Source organism: Coturnix japonica, chromosome 1 (assembly GCF_001577835.2).
Source record: "Coturnix japonica isolate 7356 chromosome 1, Coturnix japonica 2.1, whole genome shotgun sequence".
NCBI classification, from domain to species: Eukaryota; Metazoa; Chordata; class Aves; order Galliformes; family Phasianidae; genus Coturnix; species Coturnix japonica.
In genome coordinates, this window is record NC_029516.1 from 10,782,731 (window position 1) to 10,808,320 (window position 25,590).

Sequence of the window (25,590 nt, forward strand, 5' to 3'; positions counted from 1 at the left end):
GATTTGGACATATAAATAAAATGAAATAAATAATGCTTCAGGCTTCTCTGTCAACTTTCTTCAATTATTTTTATTTCCTGAGGTGCACTGGAAATATTTCACAAGTATGGTGCAGTAATCAACTACAGCTATAAAACTGAGATAGTTGCCTGGCTTTCCTCATGTTCAGCAGAAAGAGATAGGTGCTTCAGGAGAGTAACACATCTGTCCTAAGATAAGTATTAGAGGTAAGTGGAATACATTGCCCTGTTGAAGTTCCTGTCTCTTTTTGTAAGGCAGTCTGGGTGATCAGCTTAGACTTGACAGCTAGCATTCCCATAGCTAAAATTAGATGAAATGAATCGCTCATCTACTGTGCAAATTGACATATCAATTTCTGGTGGACTTTATGTGAAATAAAGCAGTCCTTCATGTAAAACAGGAAAAATCTAGTCCTTAATATTCCTTTAAATTGTCTGTTCTATCTTGTCTTGTTTTGTTTTTAATATGTATTTCATCATTACAGGTTTATACTCAAATTTCAAACCATAAAATGAGGGTCAGTATTGAAATATGAGTATGTAAGTATAGTCACTGAACCTGTATCTCTTCAGTGCCTAAAGTAGTGTCCTATCTTCCTTAATCTAGTTGGGAGCCCAGAGACTGATCTTGGTCTTGTGTTTTCCATGAAGATTTTCCATTGCTTACACTAGAATTGTCAATAATTGAGAACTATTAGCCTTGGCCAGTCTATGTCATATTCTTGCATCTCAGAGTCTCTGAAATACTTACCCTTATTTTTGATGGATAATTGGTGTCAACTCTATGTAAAAGTTGAGCTCAAAAATCTGCAGTGTGCTGGTTAAGGAATATTAAAGCTTGAATTTTTTCTATGCTATCCTCTCTACATTTATTCAAAAATTTTGCTAGGCAGAATTATTGTTATTATTGTAGCTGAGGAATTTGTATTATTCCCCTAATTCATGAGAAAATATTGTGCCCTCTGCTAGATACTGTGTGGTTCCTTTTCTCTGGTCATCAAATGCAGTCAGTCTTTAGAATCTGGAAATAATTTATTCAAAACAAAATATATCAACTTTTATCACCTAACAGTACAAAAGATCCCAGTAGCAATAAGCTCACAAGCAGCATCTGTGCTGCTTCTAAGTAAAACTCTTCCAGACTATTTTTTCTCACCTTTCACACTCAGGCACACAAAGGACTCTTGGCAGTTTTCTGCTACTTCAACTCTAAAACCAGGCAGTAGTCTGTTGTCTTCACTGTAGGCTCTTGAAGTCCTATTACACCAATGACAATTCAAGCAAAGTGAGCTTCTGAGCTTGGCAAAGGCTACAGTTTTCCTTTCTTCTGCTTCATTCTTCAGAATTCTGTTTGAAGTGTGAGAAGGGAGGAGTGCAGCTAACCTACAAGCAAGAGTACTATTCACAGTTGCCACCATGCCACATGGGAGGAAACCTGCAACATCCCTAAGGGACGCTGACCACCTGCCCTTTTCTTCTCTGTACTGTTAATCTTCTGTTTGATATCAGGAAATAAGATAACACAGCCAGTGTCTTCCCAGAGCTAGAATTTCTGGATATCAGGACAGGAAAGGCCAGCTTCAGGTTCTCAAAGACAATGTTTCTTCTAAAAAGGAAGTATGTTTGCTTTGGTCAGTGAAGTATCTTGAAAACAATTAAACTAGAGATGGAACCCATATATGTCTAGAGATATACTTTTATGGAGGAATTTAAAGATAAACAATTTTATTATATTATACCCAATATTATTTTTACGTTTTTATTGTTTGCTTGTTTGTTTTACTAATATGTTTAAGAGCTGAAATATGTGTTCCGTTCTTAAAGTGTAAAGATATTTTGAAAGTGTAGCTGGCGCCAATTCACATTGGCTGAATTTATAAGAAAAACATTGGTTTAAATGAAATGAATTGAAAAAAGCATTTCAGCCTTTGTCCTGCCATTTCTAAAAATGTTTCCAAAACCTCCAGAGACATCACAGCTGTGAGAAAGTGAGATGGATCCTGCTCCCTTGTTGTGGTGAACCCAGACTACATGCTTGTGACTGGTCATTGTAGCAAAGGATTGGACACTGCATGGGTGCAATTTCAGCTGGTGAAATGGGAGATTCTGAGCACTTTTGCTCTGAACACATGGAAAACACTGTAGATTTTGGTACCTAACGTAACACACCAGACAGAGAGATGCTGCAGTGCACTGCAGAATTGCTGCTGTCCAGGTTGCAGGGAGCTTCTGACATATATCAGTCCCCAATATTTTACACGCTCCTCATAGTATGCCTCACATTCTAAAATGTGCTTAGGTAGGTCTACCAGTGGTGTCTAGAAATATACCTTGCAGATGTTTGGAGACAAGAAATCAAGCTCCATACGTGAGGAGAGTGGCAATACTCAGTCCACCAACTCCACATTCAGACTTACTAGATTTCATTCCTGTGATAATACATTTTTAATAAGTCAGCTACAAATCAACATTTCTTTTGGAAATATGGAGAAGGGGACACTATTACATTCATTTTAATAAAATTTAAAAACAAACAAACAAAAAACAAACAAACAAACAAACAAAAAAGTGTGCAGAACTGACAAGTTTTTTTTTCTTCACTCCTTTATGTGGTATTATAAATCATCCTTGATGTTTCCTTCATTTTATTATCAGTATCTGTGAACAAACTTGAAGTAAGTTGATTCTTCATGAGCTACGACATTCATCTCAAAAACAAGACTAGAAATTCAATCTCCAGAGGAAAAAATTAAGATCATTAGGGAAATATGGAACAGAATGTCTAATCAAATGATTACATTGGATGAAGGAAAACCATGATTTAGCAATGAGACATTTTGCTTTGTAGTTTGAATTAACTTGGTAATTATAAAGAATTATGGGTTTAGAAATTATTATTTCTTTAGAAATATGTAGCTGATTGAGAGAGAGGATTAAAAACAAATGTTTTTCACATCAGGAAAATATCATACTAAACTCTAAACTACTAATATAGAATTAGGGTATACACACATACACACAAACTGTGTCTGTAGCTGTGCAAGATGCTTTTAAAATGTAACATTTACTAGTGAAAGTGTTAACAGATGAGGGATATATGGACAGTCAAGAAAGCAAATGTTGTTCCTGCCTTTGAGAAAGGTAAAAAAAAAGGTTGATCAGCCTCAGCTCACTGAAGGTGATGGAGCAAATAATCCTGGAAGTTATTACTAAACATTTTAAGGACAAGAAGGTTATGGATTTACTAAGGGAAAATCACACCTGATCAACCTGATAGCCTTTCTACACTTAAATGATTAGCCTGGTAAACAATAGGAGAACAGGAAATGACATTTATCTTGACTCAAGCAGGGCTTTCACAATCTCATCATGGACTAACTTAACTGATGAAGTGTGGTATAGAAAAATGGAAAGAGAGATGGACTGAAAACTGCCTGAACTGGGCTCACAGGGTCATGGCAAGCTGCACAAAGTCTAACCTTAGATGTAAATCTGTAATGTGCAGGGTAATAATTAAGCAACAAAAACATCTCGCTTATCAGAATGCTGTGAAATTTGTACACTCCTTTATAGACTTCCTGGTGCAATAGAAATTGACTTATTTTTCAGGTAGGTGAAACAGATAAGTTTAAGTTTAGAGCAAGTCTTATCTTAAGGAATGCCTTCTTTGTGCTGCTGTGAGGGCTTCTGTGACTGAGCAGCGAGCAGATTTGGGAAGCATATCTATCCTAGGATTTGTCCTTTGGAAGTACCTTGCTCACCTTTGGGCCTCATCAGTTTATTGAACTGACATATTTAATGGAGGAGCAGAGAGAATGAAACCATATGTAGACATAAACTTTCTGCATCTCTCTCAATGTGAGACTGTAGGTGTAAATCAAAGAATACGATTTCAGGAACAAGCCAGATAGCTTGGAACAGCTGCAAATTAAAATATTATTTTCCTGCTTCAAATATATCCTCAATTACCTTTCATTTATTTCACTGTAAAAATTTCTTAACACCATGTAATGTTGAAAAGAATAGTGGTTTGGGCAAAGTTATACTTTTCAGATTGAAACAGGAATACTTTGACAGGTTCCTATGACTGACTTTAAGCTTATGTTCTAATTTTACAGAAATGTGAAGTATTCTTTTTGAAAATGAGGAACTAGATGCGTGTGCACTATCTCACAATGTCTGTTGGCCTGTAGGGAACAGCATGGTGCTGAGTCAGGGGAGGGGCGGGAAAAGGGGTTAGGAAAGGGGTCTGCACCAGAGGTCAGTAGGCACAGAACAGGCTGCCCAGGGGACAGCCCAGAGCTGTTGGAGTTCAAGGTGCGTTTGGACACCACTCTCATGCACAGAGTTTGAATTTTGGGTGTTGCTTTGTGGAGCCAGGAGCTGGACCCTGATCTATGTGGATCCCTTCCAACTCTATGATTGTATGTTGCGTTAGAAATAAGGACAGAAATACTGATTTTTACCTTTCATTACTGATTGAGGGATTAATTAGAACGGCAGATAGAAGGAAAATCTTTATTCATGTTCAACTGAAACTGTTTTGTTTTGTTTTTATCAAAATAATAATTATATTAAATGGAATTTCTTTGGAATGAATGTCTGATGGGTAAGGGTTAACAGTGCTACTCTGTGAGAACAAATCTATTTATTTCCTTATCTGCATCATACCAGAGAAAAGCAAGTCACACAGAAAATGTTTTGTAACTGTACCCGAGCTGTTCATTAGAACACTTTTCAGAAGCAATGACATTTGTGAATAAAATGAAGCAAATCTTTGAAGGAGGGGAGAGGACTGGAGTGGTCAGGTGTTACTTTTGCTTACATGGTTTTGAAGGTTGTATCATAGCATTTTCAATTATCAATTTTTATTAGAGAAATACGCAAGTCTTGGAGTACTGGAGTAAAACCATAACAGCAAGAAATCCTTTGTTTTCCCACTTAAATATGTGCCTAATTTGGGCAAGGTGCTGGGAAGGCAGTGGTACTAACAAGCTTACTTTTTGGTGAGGCTTTTTGTGAAGAGTAGTAAATGTCCTGAAAAGTGTCAAACTCTGTGAGAATTCTGCTTCAACCTCTCAGGTTAACCATGAAGGGGGAAAAAAAAAAAAAAAAAAAAGTCTTTAAACTTTTTTGATGTTAGGTTTTGCAGCTTTTTTTATTCCAAATACGAATGTTTAGAAACTTTGGTATAAAATAGAGAGTTTTATGTGGTCAGATACTTTGGGGAAAAATATTTTCATTTGGAGGAGACCTCAGACATGATGGGAATGCTATGTAGATGTAGAGGAAGTAGAAGTGACTTAATTGTAACCCTTTACAAAAAAAAAATGTGTTAATGAAGAAATAATTTTCTAGCATTTACTTGTCTTTTCTATTAAAAGGACAAGGGGGAATGCTTTTAAACTAAAAGAGGAGAAATTTAGATTAGATGTTAGAAGCAAGTTCTTCATCCAGAGGGTGGTGAGACACTGGCACAGCTGTCCCGAGAAGCTGCTGGTGCCCCATCCCTGGAGACAATCAGAGACGGGATCCTGGACAACCTCATCTGATGGTTGGCAGCCAGCCGATGGCGCAGTGTTGGAACTAGATGATCTTTAAGGGCCCTTCAAAGCCATGCCATTTTGTGATTTTGTGATTGTCATGTAGTAAATTGTGTAAGAAAGTGAAGATTGGAGTGTGGTCATTTCTATCCTTTTTAAGTAGCAAAATCGTATTATTATCCACTCATTTATAATCTGGAAATTGACCTTTCTTTAAGTTATGTGGCTGGAATTTGTTAAATAGTGAATAGGCCCCTTAAGGAATTGGAAGCCTACCATGAATAGAGTCATCATATTTTAATGTATTATTATTATTATTACTGTAATGCTCTTTCAGTGAAGAATGTTAATGTCTGTAAATCTTGTCCATTTATTTTTCTAGTAAAAGAATAGTTTAAAAGGACTATTTCTACAGTTGTTAACAAAGTTGTTAATTAAAGCAAAAATCAAATTTTAATTTTTAAATCTTAGTTGTTACTCTTAAAATTATGCAATATAATTCACAGTCATTGTCACCCATTCTTATTGCTATTATGAAGAGAGAAGGAATTTCAGTGAATTGACATGGAATATGAGGAGTCTTTCTCCTATGTCAAGCAGTCATTTGAGGGAACTTGGTGAGGAATCATGCAAATCTGTTCAGTTAGTGTGGTTATACGAACGAAGGGGTATATTTGCAAAATGTAGTAATTTGTGAGAGTTTGTACTTCATTTCTTGGGACCTCAGCTGCAAAACAGGAAGTCTATATTTTCAAGACAAACTGAGCATCTCATTTTCCTGCTAAGGCCAGTGAAAAATACCACAGCTCAGCACTTCAAAAACCAGAAGGAGAGACGTTAATCAGGAAGTAGGTGAGAAAGCCTGATCAGTAGAATTTCTGATCAAATGAACCCTAGTCCGAAAACCAAAAGAGCTGCCTTCTTCACCCTTCCCAGAAATCTGAAGGAGAAAAGTAAGAGTCTTACACAGACTGGGAACTATGTTTTAATTATATACATATTAAAAAACAAAACCACACAAAACTAGACAGTATTTTAAACACTTTATTAGCTACCTATCTAATTGTGCATAGGGACAACAACTGCTAACCAGGTCAGAAAAAATACTAATCTGGAAACATTAAGGTATTTAGATTTCTGTACTTAAAGTGTATAGCTATATTAAACTACTTCCATTAACTAGATGAAGAAGAAAATGAATTCTCAAATGTCCATATTATGAAATGGGGGTGTTTTGCAAATTTAAGCTTAAGTAACGTTACTGCTTCTAATGGGTTTATCCAGTAGCAACATCCAGTACCTGGGGATGACCTGGCTACTTTCTGTGAAAGCTGGGAAATGCCAAAAGATAAAAGAAGTAGATTTTCTATTGTGAACAAGAAATGTGTTACAAATATTGAGGCTAAATTCATGTCATATTTTCTGCATGCCAAATGTATGTATCAAGTCTCTCTCAGCTCTCTCCTAATGCTAATTCATAACAATAGCAAACCTTTTATAAAGAGGGTGAGAAAGGTAGCAGGTACTGAATGTTCAGACTGAATAAAACAGCTGAAAAAAATGATGCTGAAAGTGGCAAGCACTGGGTACGAATGCTAATTTTATTATATATGTGACTTTAGTGGAATTTAAACAGAGAAACAATCTGTCTCTGAAGATATTTGAAAAGCAGAAAAGTAAAAGCATTTCTCTTACTCAGTAATAACACTGTTCTCTATACTACGCTAGTTCATTTTATTAAAGACATAATGCTGCTATTTTCACTCCCTTTTTTGATATCACTTTCAGATCAATGTTAATTCAAATGCATTCTGATATTTTATTTTGTCTGTCCATCAACAGGCTCAATAAATTCTGTCTGTAGACTATGGCATTCTAAATGCAATTTTGCTTAAATTAAGTTTATCTCAAAATCTCTGAAACCACTCTGTGTGGGGGAGCTGTCTGTGCAACCAGCATCATGAAGGTTCCCAACCAATGTTCTTTACCCACCAAGTGAGAATCAGGCGTTTTTTGCCTCTGCCTCTTACTGTCCTTCAGGCATAGTGACTGCTTCAGCAGGAGGTGAAGAACATCTTTAAAATTACAAGACTATCAACATTTTCTCAACTAGCAATTGGAATGGAGTGATTTATTAATTTTCCATGACTATAGCATCTTCTTGAACATAAGCTGCTAAATTCAAGTTTATGTCAGCACTTCTACCAATTGTAGAAGGCAGCTAATTTAAAAAGGTATCTAATATATTTAAGTGTTTTAATAGTTAATTGATTGTTAAAGTGAGTACTTCAAGTCTTCGCTTCCCATGGGCAGGTACTTTTGAAAGTCCTGTTCCAAGTGCTGATGACATTGTCTTTTCCTTCTTCATGGGTGCTGCAAATCTTCTAATGATATATTTGATAGTGTGATGCATAATATTGCCTTCAAAATCTTCCTTTCTATTAGGTAAACTATTAAATGGAGGAGTTTATGATAATTTTAGTAATGTCTGTCACTGAATTCTCATCTGTCAGCAATATCATACTGATACTGTAAGCGAACTGGTGGTTTGTCTATCTTTCAAAATATGAATATCTGTTAACATACTCCATATAACTTATACAGCTCTGTTTACAGAGCCAGTGATTACAGAATGAAACATAATAATTTCCACATCTCATTTAGTCTCCTGCTTTGCAACAAAATGAAATACTTTTCTGGCCTTTCTGGCCTTTTCTCAGATTGGGATGAAGGTTTTTTGTTGTTGTTGTTGTTGTTTTGTTGGTTTGGTTTTTTTTTTATGAGTAAGCAAACTTCAAATAGATTTCTTCTAATCTAAATGTCTTGTTTTACTCTTCAGGAAGCTGATGTGGTTGCATCAAGTTTTACAAGGTAGTGCGTCAGCACTTGAAATAAGAAGTACAAATCGTCCATACTGGAATAATGCAGTTAGAGTGCAATTAATGCTTCTTTCAGGGCTCTCCTGCTTTCATTAGTGCATAGGAATACTTTCCATTCATAATTCTCTCCATGACAACTCATAAAATGAACAGTTTGTGCTCATTTTGTGCTAGTACTCATTTTGTTTCTCAGTCATCCAAGACCATCTGCACTTTTTTTTTTTTTTTTTTCCTGAAGATATATATTTCCATTTAAAATCAGCTTGCAGTTTGTTGAATCTAGTAACACAAATAGTGTGCTTGAAGACCTCTTTAGATAAACTCAGAGACTTTAATTTCTTCTAGAGTTCCTGTGGACTAGGTATGTCTTCTAACAGTAAGTGTATCTTTTGAGTATAGACTTCTTTGTATCTGTTTATAATGCAGGAAGCCCAGAAAAATTTGTAGCTTGCTTTTTAAGCTGAATGTGGTTTAAAGCCTAGATAGTGCATTTCAATTTGCAGATCTTTTTTTTTTTTTTTTTTCTTTTTCTGAATCCCTCCCAAAAATGCAGCAGAAATTAGAAGAGAAATGAACTCAAAGCTGTCTTTCCGAAAGGCTAAGTTTTGGCAAGTTGTTATTATGACAAAGCCAATTTTCAAAATTCTCCTTCTCATAGAAAAACTGTCATCTTCTGAGTTTGTCAGGTAGCAGAAAGTGACAATCGTGAGAAGACATATTTTGCTCTGATACCCCAACACGTTTTTCAGTAGTTCTTATCTATCCTTTCAAGACTATGTTACTTCTGTACTGTCCTTCTTTAGGAAAACTTGAAGGTTAGAACACATTTAGATAGCTTCCCTAAAATGAGAATTGTCTACTACTTAAATGCTATACATTCCACTGAATTATTTTAAATTTCAACCAGATTTCCTAATGCAAACCTTTTCTATATTACGTCCAATTAATTATTATTAATAATATTATTGTTATTTTTATTTTTTGCTACAATAAAGATGCAGCTGTAATGACTTTGGGACAGATGCAAGAGGGAAAGAGGAGAAGGCATAGAAAATGCCTTAAAATTAGGCAAAGTGTTTCAGTCATAAACACCAGGGAAACAAAATCGAGTAGGAATTATGTACTTCATAGCTCCATAACATCCAGGTCAGATTACAGATTAGTTCAGATCCTCCATTTTCAGGGACTAGCCACATTCTTTCACTAGGAAACAACAGCTCAGCAGACTCCTTCATCAGACAGTCTCTCTGCTGATTGCTAAGAAACCCTTGCAAAGAGCCTGAGGTTGGGAAACATTAGTCCTGCACATATTCTTCCAAAAGTAAAGATGTGTGTAACATATGCTTTTTCTTTTTTTGTACATAGAAGTAGTGTAACCCACACAGACAGAAGCTATTTATATTTGAGAAAAACTATCAATAAAACATCTCAGTCTCTTAGTAACTGCAGCATCCAGTGATGATAGTTATTATTATTAATCTTCCATGCCGTTAATATGGTCAGGAATGGGAAAAAAAAAAAAAAAAAAAAGAAAAAAAAAGAAAGAGAAGCTTTCTTATGCCCACTGCAGTGGCATCTCAGCATTCAGCTTTTCTGGCCAGAGCCAGAGTCACCTAAATCAAGACCTATGTAAGAATATATATGTTTTCATGTTTTAGCATCCAGAAAATTCAGTGTCTTTGAAATACTTGAAGCCACAACTAGAAAACCTGCAAAAAATTCAATAAAAGTGAAATTCCAGTTTATGGAAAGAAGCTCAACAAATGAAACACTGTGTAGTTTGGATACAAATCTACAAATTTCCCCCTTCAGCTTATTTCATAAACTAACCACTGGTGTCTTCACCTGTCAAAATCAAACTGTGGAAAATAAGGAAATACATAATTAATCTTTGCTCCCCTCTTCCATAGTGGTGGCCCACCATAATTGTTTGCCATTCTGTTTTTGCAGATAGTATAAGAGAATATTGGAAAAATATTTCACTTTTTCCAAAGAAATGCAGTATCTTTTGGCCTTTAACTTGCTATATCATTTTATCACTGTGCCATGTCATGTGCTTCTTTTGGAGATGGGCTGTCACAGATATTCCCAGTGGCTTTTGCAAGCTTTAGAGGTAGAATTGAATTGAGTTAGGCTCGGATGTCATGTACTGTAATTCTTTATTTTATACTCTTCAGAAGATTTAGTTTTCCTGAATTGATGCTCTGTAAACTCTGAGAGTACTAAATGTGCATTAACAAAGGTTTTACTCATTAATTTCTTTCGTGAAATAATGTGATTTCTAAATGCAGGAGGATATAGATTTATATCTTATTTCTTTCAGAGATACTGGCTGTAAGAATGTATAGCTAAACTCACGAACCCAGCCATGCCATTTTTCCAACAAAACAAACAAAAAGAAAAAGAAAAAAAAAAAAATCCACAACAAAAGCCTTCAAAGTCTGAATTAGGAGTCAAAGGCACAATGATTATATGCATAAAAATGTTTATAGCTGGATGACAAAGGGCATTTTAATGAAATGCTGAGGATGTCCCTACCTCAGTGTGAGTATTTCCAGAGATATATAGTTGTTTAAAATACATAAAAAGTTTTATGCTACACAGCAAAATAATTTGCTTACCTATTTTGTCCTAATAATAATGTATATGTTATTATTAAAGGAGCCAATCATGGTTTATAGCCGTGCCATTCAGGGATAATGTAATCTTGAACAAAATGTGAACAAAAGACTTAGATTTTGGTGCAGGACCTTGACTACCTTCCAGATAAATATGGAAAAACATGTCCCACAGCTACAGATTATTATATTTGGGATACAATATTGGCTTTACAGTAAAATTATGAAGTAGACACATACTATGATTTTTCTTATGATGTGTAATTTACTATTCAGTGAGGGAAAAATGTAATTTTCTTTACACCTGCAAGCTTGCAGATTTCACATCTTTTTTTATAATTCAAAGAATTGATGATACAGATGTTATGCTCATAGAAATTCATATGCATATAATGTTTCGTACAATGGTCCCTTGTACTTTGTGAGCATAATTAAGCCCTGCAGCACTCCTGTTTCATAAATGGGGAAACTGAGGCATTGAAGTCCTGATTTGCTCCAATTCATACCGATTTAACAGAAAGCAATGGACCCTGACTGTCAGCTGGTTGATGTGAATGGTAACAATGCATGGCCTCCATTAACCTGATCTGACTTCAAGTACTGCCATTTCTTTACAACTCTGTACAACAAATGTTTCACTTGCATTAAACTGTAATGTTTGTTGACATTTATATTTCATCAGCTACCTCAGTTCCACGTGGCTCTTTCAGAAAGTTCAACTTTCCTAAGCTGCATCATAAATCCATTTTTATATACTCACATCTTACCCTTATTTTTTTTTCTCACTGAGCTTCTACCCTTCTCTGCAAAACCTCATCACTGTGACCATGCAGTGCACTAAGCACACTTTAAAATTCTTTTTCCTTTCCTGATGATTTGTTTCATTAGTGACATTCTTCAAATCAAATGTACCTAATCCATGGTTCATTCTACTAACGGGAAATCGGTTCAGTGAACAGGGATTTATATAACAAAAGAAGTGCTCACTTAGGAAGTACTTTTAATACTTCATTCATTGAAAAAAAAATGCTAACCTTCAGATTTTTCTGACTTTAATGCTCTGGTGTTTCAGTTTGGACTTAACTGTAAATGAAAGCCTTCGAAAGCCATATAATCCATCGCTCTCATATTTGCTGAAGCACAAGTTTCATGGTACATGAACATTTTTTGTTTCTTTCTTTTTTTTTTTTTCTTTTTTTTTTTCTGTAATTATATCAGCTATGTTACTTCCAGGCATGCTTAATTCTGTTGTCTGTTCTGCTCTGCAATCCTTAACAAATGTCTATTGTGTTTTATATTTATATAATTTTTGGTTAGACACTGTCATCCCTGTATCTGATTGTTATTTTTGGGGGGAGGAGGGGTGGAAGGGGGAGTTGGAAAATGTTCCTCTTTCTGTGTTAGCTGTAATTCAGCTACTGAGATCCTTGGGCTCAATTGGTGTTCTATTTTGAGTTGTGGCTATGTAGTCAAACTCTCTTCTTACTAAATAGGTCTTGTTTTTGTATGCACAGATTTTTAACCATTTCCTGAGATGGTAATTTCCTGTATGTCTGTGATGGGAATAAATCTGTGTTTTTCTTAGATTTTTTGAGGGCTTACTGATATAGGAAAATAAACTTGACTGCAGATTATTGAATTATCACCTCACCAATTAAGTTAATTTACTGAACAAATCAGTGTTCTAGGGAAAGACCAAAATCTGCTGTCATCACCACAAGTGTTAGCTTGGCTAGTTTACAAAATTGTTAATCAATTCTGTCAATCTAGAAAGCTGGACTTCAGTGTCAGGGAATGAAAGCAAGCATAAAAAAACCACAAATATTCCAAGATAACATTTTCAGGAAAATAGGACTGAGCTCAATGAAAGATTGTGCCAAATTTTCCTTCAGGAAAGAATGATTCCATAGTATTTTTTATTATAGTATATAGGTCATAAAATAGCAAGCCCTTTCTGCTGAGTTATGTCATGTTTCTTTGATTCTTTCATTTTAAAATCTAGTAAAATAACCTCTGTCTCTGAATGCAAATGATACTGTGCAGTTCAACTGGGAATAAATTATTAATATCAGTGCATTTTACAGTAGAGGTAGAAACTCATATAAATGATGATCAGATATGAATGAAAATAAGGTTCTGAAGAAAGGAAACAAAAAGAGTTCATCCATAGTCATAAAATCACCGAGGTTCATCCTTGGCAGTTCACAAGATCATCCAGTCCAGCCATCTACCTATTACCAGTAGTTTTCTGTAAAGCATGCTCCTCAACACAGTATCTAAATGTTCATTGAACACCTCCAGGGTTGGTGACTCCACCACCTTCTGGGCAGCCCATTCCACTGCCTGATCACTCTTTCAGGGAAGTATTATTTCCTAATATCCAGCCTGAATCTTCCCTTGAAGCCATTCCCTCTAGTCACAGGTTACAAGACAGAGGAGGCCAGCCCCCAGCTCACTACAACCTCCCTTCAGGTATTTATAGAGAGCAATAACGTCCCCCTGGACCTCCTCTTCTCCAGACGGAACAGTCCCAACTCCTTCAGCCACTCCTCATCAGGCCTTTGCTCCAGACCTGTCACCAGCTTTGTTGTCCTTCTCTGGACATGCTCCAGGAATTCAATGCCTTTCTTCTAGTGAGGAGACCAAAACTGAACACAGTACTCAAGGTGTGGCCTTGCCAGTGTTGAATACAGAGGTACAGTTACTTCCCTGCTTCTGCTGGCAGCACTTTTTCTGATACACGTCAGGATATCATTGGTTTTTTTGGCTACCTGGGCATGCTGCTGGCTCACATTCAGTCGAGCATCAATTGATACCCTCAGGTCCATTTCCTCTTCACAGTCTTCCAGCCACTCTGCCCCAAGTCTGTAGCACTACCAGGGGTTGTTGTGGCCAAAGTGCAGGGCCCGGCACTTGGTATTGTTGAACCTCATCCCATTGGTGTCAGCCCAGCAATCCAGCCTGTCCAGATCCCTCTGTAGGGCCTTGCTACCCCCAGGCGGATCCACATTTCCTGCCAACTTGATGTCATTATCTGCAAACTTACTGTACACTCAATGCCCTCATCCAGGGCATCAATAAAGATATTGAAGAGGACAGGTGCTAGCACTGACCCCTGGTGATCACCACTCATGACCAGTGATGTGAGCAAGAATTATGTAACATAATTTTATAATCTTCACAGATAGTTGAAATGCTTTTTCCCTATTATTTGTCTCACAGATTTTCCATTGCAGTTCAGTGGGATTTGATTAGTCTTTACAAACTGTATCCACAGCATCATGAGTCAGGTGCATATCTTCTACATACAGATTTATATTTTTCAAAGAGGTGTCTTTGCTCTGCTTTCAGTCACTACACACAGCAGTGATCCAGCTCTTCACTCATCTCTAATGATTCTCTTTTTTCCCTCCAGGATACTTATCTCACGAAATGAGTGACATAAATGACAGTTTTTAACCATGCCCTAAGCAGGACAGAAGTTCCTAACTAATATGCCCTTTTGAAAGACAAGACAGAAGCAGTTCACATAAACAATATCAAGTTTTAAATTCAGAATATGCTTTCTGCTACCTGATCTGAAAGCAATGAAGTCTTCATATTCCAATTACTTGATTTTCCTGTTGCTACAAAAAGCCAGTAGTATTCAATAGGCTACATTACTACTGATTCTTGGTATTGATTTTGTATTGATTAAGCAATTTGTTCTTATTTAAGTATATCTGTAAAATCAAATGTTTTGTTAGGACATGAAAAAGTTGACTAGAAGAAAAAGGATGCCAAAAGTTTAAATTAGTGCCTGCAGCACATTCTCTTACTCATTAATAACTAGTATTCCTTATGCACAGTTGAAATAACTTAATACTTTATATATGAAAACTGCTGCCTGCACTGTCACTTGAAATAAAACAAGACTTGTCTACAAGACAAAAATCCACAATTTCCTTGTAAATCTCAAGGAGCATTAGACAAGTAATCAAGATCTATAAACAAACCAGTGTCTCAGCTCTCAATTAAGAGGCATCATAGAAAAATTGCACTCATCCTACTCTCCTTTTAGATTGAAAAGTTTTCCTGGACATTTTAATGGAACAGCAAAGCAGAAAGATTTGCAGAAAAATATCCCATTTTTATTTTGTTCTTGCTAGACTATAAGCATTTTTTAGCAACAGTACTAAAATTTTACTCCTTGAAAATGATATTTGTCAAATTTTATATCAGAAGTTAAGATAACATTCTGAAACAGAAAGGGTTGAATGAATATATACAAGATTTTGTTGGATGTAACCTTTGACACAAGAATTTTGTCTTACTGGAAAACAGGTGCAGTGAGGTAAGCTGTGATATTAGAAATCTTGACATGCATGTCAAAAATGGGTTTTTCTTCATGTGAGAAGTTGATCCCCAGAATTACAAAAAATACAGTAGGAGAAAAAGCAAGATTAGTCCCTTAGCATTGGGTTTGACAGCTGGATAAAGGCACTCTGGAAAACCAACAGCTGCCTAAATTCTGAGGAGACTGTAAACTGTATGCTTTGGGTGCCAACTTGTAATTGTACATGGGATAAAATTTCCAGCTGAAATATCACTAAGGGTTCAGCTCTTCCTATTACTTATGACTTTAACATGCAGAAACTGCAACTGTTCATTTGTATTTAACATTTTCTGATGTTGCCATCACATAGGGTGTAAGACCTAGGAAATGTGAACTGTACTTCTGGATGTGGTATTCTCTGTTGATACAAATAGAGAATTGTTACAATTGGTAGATAAGAACATTTAGATCTGGTAAGTAGAAAAGCAGATAAATCACTGCATTTTTCAGGTAATCTGTTAAAAACAAATAATAATAGTAATTAGTGTTATTTAAAGAACATAGTGTCTTGCATTAGCTTCATTTTCAACTAAATACAATCATTTTTGAATTCAAAGATTTTCTGTAAAATCTTTGCTGCTCAAGTTTTTTCTACCAAAATTGTGGTTCCTTAGTTCCTGAGTTGCAGATAATTTGTGATCCCAAGGTTTTCAAGGTTTTCAGGATATTTACAGGGAAGATATTTTTATCTGTGCTAGGGAAAAAAAAAAAAAAAAAAAAAAAAAAAAAAAAGAAGAAAAAAGAAAAGAAAAGAAAAAGAAAGAAAGAAAGAAAGAAAACAACTAGAACAAAAGAGCCATTAGAGATCAAATATTATTTATTAACAACATGCTGTAACAGAGTTGAATTCCATGTGGTGTAAACTGTCAGTGCCTGTAGAGTGAGTGGCATTATTTGATCTTTGAAGGCATGAAATATGAGAAATAGCAATTGCATAATAAAGAGCAACTGGCATAGCAATAGTTTTCGTTTGCCTTCCTCTTTCATTTTGTATGGAAATAGAGCCTATTTTTTTCAGCCATTCTGAAATCTCCCCAGGAAAGAGATTCTTCCATAGCTCAACATACTTTGTGACCTCACATTGAACTCCAACCTATAAACTTTTTCTGTCTTGCTTCTCAAAGGAAGAAGGGAAGAAGGTACAATAGAACAGGGCTTAAGCACTGAGATGAAGACAGGCAGGCGGCTCATGAATTAACACCATGTGTGAAACAGACTGGATGTAATGAGATTAATATAATTTATTGCCTATTATTATCAGACTATGGCAGTAAGAAACTAAAAGCCAACTTAAAATACTGTCCCCCCACATACAGCCTCTTCTACATTCTCTCCCTGTGGTGAGGGGGAACAGCGGATGAGAACTGCAGCCAACCATAATGCTTCATCTCTGTTGCTCTTTTATGGTCACTCTCTGCCCCTACTTTAATGTGGCTTCCCTCTCACATGACAAGATCATTTCTAAACTGATCCCAAGTGGATGTCCCACAGACTACTACTTCTCAAACACTGTTCCAACATTGGTCCACAGCACTGGACTCATCCTTCAGGCACTGCTCCAGCACTGTTCCTGTGGGCAGTAACTCCCCCAGCCTGCCTGCTTCACCACAGTCTGCTCTCCACAGGTTCCAGCTCTGGCCCAGGGCTGCTACTGTTGTTGTACGCATGGGCTGTGCCTGCTTCAGGCCACATCCAGTGCTGCAGTGTGGGCTCTTCCATAGATGCACACAGAGATCTACTCTGCATGGTGTACATGAGCTTCAGGGAACTTCTCCACATCTAGAGCACCTCATGCTTTCCCAGAGCACAACTGGTTTCACTCAGCTTATCTCTGACCAGGAGGGTGTGCCTTTCGGAGCCTCCTGGAGCTGGCTGTCATCTGACATGTGGCAGTTTCTGAGCTCTTCTCACAGAAGATAGCTTCTCAAAAATAAATACACAAATAAATAGATGTCTTGCAGCGCATTTGAAGAAGGGAGAACGTTCTGTTCCTGAGAAGTGGGAAAGTTGTTCTAGAGCAAATGTCACTTTAAAAGAAAAGGACAATTTGAATACTAGGAAAGATGCAGCAGTAATAACATACATACAGAACAACAGTGGAAGATAATCCATGTAAAATGAAAGCACAAAGTGCTTTTTATCTCTGTGGTCTTTTGGGCTGCTCACGGCCGAAGAGAGATTGGTTGCAGCAGGGGCTGTCGCTCTCCAAGGTGCTGAACAGAGAAGAACCTCAGGACTAAAGAGGGAGAGGAAAAGGTTGAGGAGGAAGAGAAGGCGTTTAAACTGGAGGCTGACTAAGGCCGAAGTAATTTAAATATGGTCTTAAAATGTTTATCTGAAGTTAAATCATACAAATATTACATATATATATATATATATATTTCATTTATTTAGTTAGTTAATTGTTGGATTTCAGATTGTACATCTTGTACAGTTACACTAAGGTTCTTATTGATAATGTGTATCTTTGTGTTTTTGCATACTCATGTGCAATATTTAGCAAAGATTTGTTCTACTAACACAAGCTTCCATTGTGGCATTCCTTGTGAATTAGATCTTAACAGTGATATACATCCATTCTGCTGCTCGTACTGAGTTAATTCCCTCTTCCAGTGGGCAAGCACACTGCAGAGTGTTTCATTTACTTGTCATGGTGAGATCAAGAAATCTATTGTTAATTATTATGGTTTCAATTCCCAACTCAGCTGCCTGTGTCAGATGTGCCACTGTGTGTGTATTTGACTATTAATGAGTAAATGGAATATTACTACATGCTTTATGAATGTGAGGGTTCTTTTAGGCATACTCTTCCAGATAGAAACATTAATAATGGTACAAATAAATAAATAAATAAATAAAAATTAAAAAAAAAAATCTGACAATTTCTTACACAGCTACCCAATAACTAATTTAAATACAAATTTGAAATTATCACTTACAAATGTCCACATGGGAAATAATGTGTTTAATTCTTCAGACTTTTAAAACATATTTAGTATTCAAAAAAAGTATTTTAAAACAACATATGAATAAAAAGATTGATTAAATACTGCTAGTAATAACATTTAAATGTTTTCATTAACTGGAGAAATGTTACTTTATATGTGTAAAATTATGAAAATATAGAAAAAAAAAAAGAAAAAAAAAAAGAATATCTAATCCTCCAAATCTCCATTATATTTCATAATTACAAATTGGTAGATTTGTATTTATGTTTTTGAGTAATTTCATTATCATTTATTGTTAAGAGCTACTGGTTTAAACAAAAAATAATAATAATTTAAAAAAATCATAAGAATTTAAGTTTAAACTTCTAACCCGTGGAACTCTCAATAAGTCCCACACATTAAGAGTTTTAGAATGTAAATGTAGTAGTATGGAAAAATGTATATATTCTCTTTTCATACAACATGGAAAAAACAAACAAACAAACAAACAAGTAACAGTTTTCAGTTCTTAAGTCTCTCCAGAACAATCATGTTCAGAAGTTAAAATCAGCCATTTCATGGTAAAATTCTTTTTTCCTAAAGAGAAATAAAACTTACAGTCCTGTACAAGTAACTATATGATTTAAAATAACTAATGTTATTACTAACTACCATTAACTTGGTAGTGGTAGCTACCATTATTACTAACTACCATATAACTAATGTTATTACTAACTACCATTCTGTAAGCAGTGAAATATGGAGTTGGAAGGACTCATCAACACATGAGCATAGTTGTAGATACAGAAGGACATTCCAGAAGTATCTTTGAATAAGATAGCTCACATGCTGTAAACCCAGATCAGGTAGAGCTTTGATTTTTGTAGGCAGTGCTATAAGAGTTGCATAATTATGCTGCTGTTTAATAAAGACTTTGGCATCTCCATACAATACTTATTGTCTGTGAAGAAATGGAAGAGGTACTGTAATAAAAGAAGTGTGCAGAGTGAGTCAATCAAGTGCCAGTGGAAGAAGAGGTCTGCATTGAGAATATACCAGTAATTGACATCTTGTGGATACCCCCATTGTAATCCAATTAAACTTTATTGAAATCCAACAGGGGGAAGCAGTAGGGTTGCAGATCCTCACTACTGTGCTACCATAGGCCATCCTCTTTACAGGCACAGGAAACCAATTAAAAACTTACTTATCCAAAATAGCACACTTAATGAAAATACTGTCTGGAGAGGATGATAATTATCTTCTTCTTCTCATCATGGGCTTGTACATGCATTATTACAGTCTTAGAGAGACAGAAATGATAGAACTATCCAAAGAAAGTTAAATTGATATCCTCCATTTTTAAGCTTTTTCCACTGCTACCCACCTGTCTCTATGAAAGTTACTTACACTGTGATGCTAATCACTTAGATTATGGCATTTGGTCTTCTCTGAAACATTTGTCTCACAACTGACAATTGGTTGGCAAATGAACAAGTAATAATTATTGTAAATGTTAGAGTTAACATTCCATCACCCCAAGCCTATATGCAAAATTTATGTAATGGAATGACTGCCTATTCATGAATGAAATGGAATGTATGTACACTGCAACACTGCCGACAGATTAAATGCAGAAATAAATTGTGTTTATGTCTTTTTTTGTTGTTAAATTATATTAAACTGTATTCCTAGTTTTGTTTTGTTTTGTTCTGTTTGTTTGTTTGTTTGTTGTGTTTGTTATTGTTTCGGTTTGGTTTTTTGTTACTGTTTCATATGGGTAGGAATTATCCAGACTAATGATCGTTAACATAAACACACATGTACACATGTATATATATGCCAAAGTCAAGGATAAAGCCTTTGTACCCTGTGTATGCCTTCATTGTGTACTTGAGCTCTAGGTTCTAGTCTATCATGATGTGATAGCTATGAGGCTTTAAGTGACTATGTATAGTGCAAACTCATGTTTTTGCATTCTTAAAAGGTTTTTTAACTCTGATTCTAAAGCAGCAGTGGTCTACTTTTGACATCAGTATTGAGTAGTGTCCATCTGCTTGATTTCCATTATGATCATGCAGTATCTTTAGAAGTGGTGTGACACCTTTATTGATTCCATAAGTTACAAAGAGCATGAATGCCCTAACAAGATGACTGTTGTACTGCCACCTCAACTGAAAGAATTTTGTTTCTTCTTATTCGTCAATTTCTTTTTTCAATAAATTTTCATCTGCTCTTTGAAGAAGGGAAGGTTACCATGCTCTCTTACTGTGCCTTCCCATAATTTGACAAGACAGTGCAGGAAATACTAAGGATACTGGTATTAACCTTGTTCATCATGTCTTGCTTGTTTATGTTGTTTTTAAAAGCCAGAGATAATGATGAATTCATTCCACAGAGAGGTCTGCATTAACTGCTATCTCCAGTATAGGTCACAGCCTACACATGTCAAATGGCCTATTTATGTCACTGGAATAGGACAGTGTCTGTATTTCAGCCTTCTTTGTTTCTCTTTCCTCCTGGAAACATTTCTTCTCTGAACACAAAGGACTGTAGGTACACCCAAAAAACAAACTGAATAAATTCCAAAATTGTTAACTTTAATGATTATTGTTTCTGGTATTTCTGACGGGACAAGTTACTGAAAACACTGTCAGCTCTAATTTTGTAGTAGCTTCCTCAGTTTTATAAATTATGTGCATAACATGTTCGCATTTAGATATTTTTACTCATCAATAATATTGATATAAAGTCTCAGCATTTGAGTTTTGTCTGCTTTTGCAATACTTTTGAAACATGCACTTGGAAATTCTACATCTGAACAATAAGAGTAAGGCAAAACATTCATGCTTGCTTGCTTGCTGCAAAAAGTTCGAAGTCTTCAAAGACTCACATGCTTCATCCCTTTTCCTACTGACTGGATACAGTTATGTTTTAAGCATGCACCTCTTTTACTTGCTTATAAATAAACTGGACAACGCAACAGCCTAGTTCTATGGCTTTTTTATGAATAAATCCAGCCTTAAGTCTGATTACTATTACAAATTAAATTTATATTGTTTTTATGTTGATATTTGCATTTATTTAGCATTTAAAAAATAGCATTACAAATACTGAGAGTATTTCTATAATAAAGTAGACCATTAAATTATTTTCATCATACCTCAATAACTTGATCAGGTGTTTGTTGCTGTTCAAATGAAAGCTCTAATTTTTAAAACAGTATAATTTAAAAACAGTGATTTTGTCACGAAACTTTCAAATTCCTCTCAAGGGATTATCAGAGATACTCTTAATAATGTATATGTATATATATATTATTTACTTCTTGAAGGAAAAAAATATCAGTTTGTGCATTTTTATTGGGATAAGTATTTCTGCACTCTATTTCCAAAAAATAATTATTGTCTCCATGGCTGAGACAGATTTTCATCCATATTTATTATATGATTTTGGTTAATTATATTTACTTGTATGCTTATATACTTGTATGTATATATATGTATGTATATATGTGTATAAATATACCTCTTAGATGGAAGATAATCTTCCCATCTCTTCCAGTGAATTAGTCTTGTACTTATTACTGCATCAACAGATACATTCAGAAATTCTTGTTCTTTTCACGCTGCATGTCAGCTTAGAAATTACAAAAGGGTTTAAGAAAAGTCTAAAATCATTATTTTATTTATTGGAAATTAAATGACAATCTTTGGATTTTCATAAACTTAATTGAGCACTAGACAAATGATTACAGCACTTTATTGTTGAAAACATATAGCATGCTCTGCTTTGCTAAACTGAATTTTTTTGAGTGCCATCACATGCATACATACAATACAATCCTTCTGCTCTTCAAGAACCTTATTCAGTTCAACAGGAGCCCTGTGCACAGTGTGACTCAACTACATGCTAGTGCTTGTTCACTTTAGGCCGGAAATATTGTCTTGCAGTTCTATGATTTACATGGTATTATGACTGCTGTACAATAATAGTACAGTATACTCAATAAGAGATTGTTGCTAATTTCTAAGATAGAAAATGCTATTTGCACGCAGCTCTGTGTTATGAGTTCCAAAGAAATTACAGTAAGAAATACTTTGTATGAGCCATATCAGATGGTTTTTCTCAGTTGAGTATATTCTATTTGAATTCTAGCAAATGCATTATTACACTTCTTCCACTATTGCTGTTTCAGGAGGGTGAAGTGAAAAATCTACTCTCTGCAGAGTCCCTAAAACTCACAGAATATTATTTACAACTAGAAAATGAGATGTTTGAGTTGGAATTGTCTGGTTGTTTTGTCTTAGTATGTTACCTATGGCCTTTGTTGCTGTGTTCAATGAAAAGGTGTTTGAGCGTTAGGGAGGAAGGCACTAGATGTTATTCTACTAGGACATACTTATCTTAGCAGTATAAGTTCTAAAATTTTTTCAGCATTTAATCAAACAAAATCTAGCACAAGCTAAACTCCAGAGCTTTATATATACAATACATATATATAACAATGGTTTGCAAAAGCATTTATTTTCATATGTTACAGCGGTGCATTTAATCCATGATGTCTAGTTTAATACATTTTTCCTCAGTATCTTAGAAAGAAAAAAAAAGTTTTCCATTTGTGTACCTTACATTGTAAAAAATGATAAAATGATTACTTGAAAAGCAAAGTGTGGAAGTTTGAGTTCTTTGTATTGTGATGCAGAGACTCAATGATCTGTGAGCATATGTGCAGTTAAAATGAGAAGGATAAATGGTCATTTGTGATATTATTGGAAATACTGGGGAGTATTGAAAGACCCTGTGCTGTATGATTGATGGATGAGTAGGTTTTCTGTCTTTAACTTGAGGCTTTAAGAATCTTAGGAGGCGGGGCTTAAATTTGTTCTGGAATAGTGATACATCTATACATTTCAAGTCTTTCAGACTGATTAAATATGAACACCTAATTTACCCTTTCTACGTAGTTTTGCAAATATTTCCTGTTTCTTAACATTTTACAATAAATGCAAAGGAGATCTGTGGGTTGCTCTGAAAGTACTGCCTCCTATTTATTTCCATGGAAACTACAACAAAGAATGCTCTTTGACAGAGCAAATTCTCAGCTACAAAACACTATTTTTCAACATAGTGAATACCATTTGTTATGCATTTTTTCCTGCATGCCACAATCATAAAAAACTCTACCAGCAGAAGTGTCCCACTGTCACTGTCACAACTGCTGAAACACATCACCCCCACTGTGCTCACATCCCCTGGTTGCTTTCCATTACTGTTCAGCAAGTGTCAATGAGTGTCAGTAGGTGATGTTTTTTTCAGCATGGAAGAATTCAGTGACACATCTTTGCTTCATCCATGCTTCATGTCAGATGCCATTTTGTCAGACTGCCCCTCTGCTGCCATCTGTCATATAGCAACAAAATATAATGGAATGGTGGTGGGAAGCATCAATCTCTACTGTCATACCACCAAAATCTGCCTCTGACGTTATGGTCCAACATAATGAAATAGGAGGCATTACTTTTGGAGCAGCCTACATACATTGGGTGACATTCTAGTCTCATTAAATCTTAATTTTTAAGGATGATTGGAGGTAAAAATTAATTATCAAGACTTATAGTCTTTGTTTCTTATAAGATTTGCTCAAAACTTATTATTTGCAATTAAAATTCTAAATTTTAAACTTTTATGAAAATAATTGTTATTTTTGAAAACTTGCCAATAACTGGGACTCCCACAGAGTCTGGGACTGCAGTTTCATTCATTCTCTCTTTTAGAGTTTGAGGTCCAAAGCCATGGTAGCTTTAATCATGGAAAGACAGGGAATGGTGTCATTAGATTAGCCACTCTTCATAACGTCAGGTTTACATATAATGGGCCTTATGTCATAGATATTTGAATTTACAGTGTAATAATGCTGGGATGATCCAGTATGGAGAAAGGGAGACTCAGGGGAGACCTTTTCACTCTCTCCAACTGCCTGGAATGATGATGTGGCAAGGTGGGGGTTGGCCTCTTCTCCCAGGTAACAGTGATGGGGCAAGCGATGGCCTAACATTGTACCAGAGGAGGTTCAGTTGGGTATTAGGAAACTTTTTTCTTTTTTTTTTCTCAGAAAGAGTGGCATTACATTGAAATAGGCTGTCCAGGAGGTGGTGAAGTCACCATCTCTGGAGTTGTTCAAGAAAGAGTGATTGTCACACTGAGAGATGTGGTCTATAGCAGTCACAGGCATGGGTTGGTGGTTGAATTAGATTATTTTATTGGTCTCTTTAACCTTAATGATTTTATGATTCTATGAATATGAATAGAGATAATAATTGTTTTCAGTTGGGTATCAATCGCTTGCTGTTCAGATGTTAAATATGGCTTTAGCATGAATATTTAAATATTGCTTTGAAAGAAAAATACAGTTGGGAGGAAGCCGAAAGGGACTTGCAGAAGCAGTACAGCATCTGTTTTCCACTATGAAATACAATTAGGTTTAAGGAATAACCCCTTACTTAGGAATAACCCCTTACTTTTAACTATTTCCAGTGAGAAGTTTAATTATGTATCTTTCCACCATGCCTGCTACTGCTGGAGGAGAACTAGAAAGCAGAAGAATGCCTAGTGATCTCTCAGGGCTGTATTTTCTCCCTGCTTTGTAATGTAAATGGCCAGTTTGAAAACCAACACGGATCCCTGCGCACCATCCCCGAGCATCCTTTCTGTTTTTAACGGCGAGATCACCTGACCGCCACCTAAAATGCCCCCTGCGCTGAGAAGCAGCGGGGATCGGTGGGGCTGGGCTCGGCGGGGGCTGTAGGGCTGTAGGGCTGCAGGGCTGCAGGGCTGCAGGGCTGGGGTCCGCGCGGAGCCGGGTGGCCGCCGGGGGTGGGGACAGGAGAGGCAGCGCCGGGAGAGCCGCTGCCTCAGCTCTGGAGAGAGGCAAAACAAAAGAGCTCAGCTGCAGTTTGGTGTGTGTCTGGCTTAAGCAGAAGATTCGAGACATTCGTGCTGAAAAATCAAAGCACAGCTGAAACTACATCTTACCGGGAAGGTATTTTCTGCTCGAAGAATGGGCTGGATCGGTACAGGTGGTTTGCAGATCATGCGAAGACAGACGGGCTGAGAGCCATGGAAAGGTGGGATAACGCTCTGTCTCTCTTCCTTGCTTTTTTCTTTTTTCTTTTTTTTTTTTTTTTTTTTTCTCTCTCTCTCTCGCTCGGTTTATAAAGCATTGTAG

General features: G+C 36.0%; 1 protein-coding gene across 10 annotated transcripts in view; it reads left to right on the forward strand.

The window, feature by feature from the left end:
* MAGI2 (membrane associated guanylate kinase, WW and PDZ domain containing 2) overlaps window positions 1-25,590 on the forward strand; it is a 675,337-nt gene that overhangs the window by 271,402 nt on the left and 378,345 nt on the right. Inside the window, exon 1 of one of the 10 annotated variants that reach the window (XM_032442303.1) lies at window positions 25,234-25,489. The exons of the other annotated variants lie outside the window; for them this stretch is intronic. The gene's annotated coding sequence lies outside the window, so the exon portion shown is untranslated. Of the gene's footprint in view, window positions 1-25,233; window positions 25,490-25,590 lie in introns of those variants that run through there. 10 annotated transcript variants of the gene reach the window in all.